A 1,126-nucleotide genomic window follows, 5' to 3' on the forward strand; every position below is an offset into this window, starting at 1 on the left:
TCCTTTACTTTCAAGTAAAGAAGGTATTGCTATAAACATTCATTTTATTAATGGCGTAAAGTCTGTAAGGGAAGACTTTAAAACTCTGTTATATAAATGGTGTTACTGAGAGACCTTTGGTTAATACCAGACTTTTTCAACATCTCACTGAGTAAACAGAGCAATCCCTGCTTGATATTGACCTATGTACATATAAAACAACTAAATGGCCTTTGAAATTGTCTTAAATCACTGTGAAGGCCGTCCTCCCAAGCATAGCTTGCCGTACCTAAATAAATGTTAAATAATACCCCAGGACTACTTATTGTGCAGTGGATTTTAGTTGAATCACTATACAACAAAACGTTAAAATATTTAATTCAACATCTCAGTATCATTAAAAGCCTTACCTTCAAAACAGTAGAGAGAGTCACACAGGAAGAGTGATTTTACTACTGTCATTTTTTTAGTACCCCAGGACTACTTATTGTGTGGTTATTGCGCAGTGGATTTTAGTTGAATCACTATACAACGAAACGTTAAAATATTTAACTCAACGTCTGAATATCATTAAAAGCCTTACCTTTAAAACAGTAGAGAGAGTCACACAGGAAGAGTGATTTTACTACTGTCATTTTTTTCAGCTTGTCCCTCCCTTTTAAAGCCTAACCTGACTGTTGGAGCGTTGAAGATAGGTTACCCTAATGTCTCAGTCATTACCTCATCCCTAAGTTGTAGTTCTTGGGAAAGTGTAAAGTCGCATGGAGTATACTATTCACGCAAACAAAGTAGTTTAATTAACAATTTATTCATTTTGCTGACTCATCCCTCATTGACTGGAAATGTAATCTATATGTGTAAATGTCTGTCTCAAAGCTGTCATATAATTTAATTTTCTTTAAGAGTATGGAAGTTTTAATGTGAATGTGAAAATTTCCGAACCTTTAGATATTTTAACGACGCACATTCTGTAGGTCGACCTCATGCTATTTTGTTTTTAAAGATCAGGAAAGAAAAGAAAACATTAAATTACAATATTCAGCCATTTTTCTATGTGAAGCGGATTTGCACCTAAAGGGAATACAAAAGAGCAATATCCTGTTTGCTATATCTTTTTTTGATTTTTCCTATTGATTTTTAATAGACT

This window comes from Penaeus monodon, chromosome 32 (genome assembly GCF_015228065.2).
Source record: "Penaeus monodon isolate SGIC_2016 chromosome 32, NSTDA_Pmon_1, whole genome shotgun sequence".
Classification (NCBI taxonomy): domain Eukaryota; kingdom Metazoa; phylum Arthropoda; class Malacostraca; order Decapoda; family Penaeidae; genus Penaeus; species Penaeus monodon.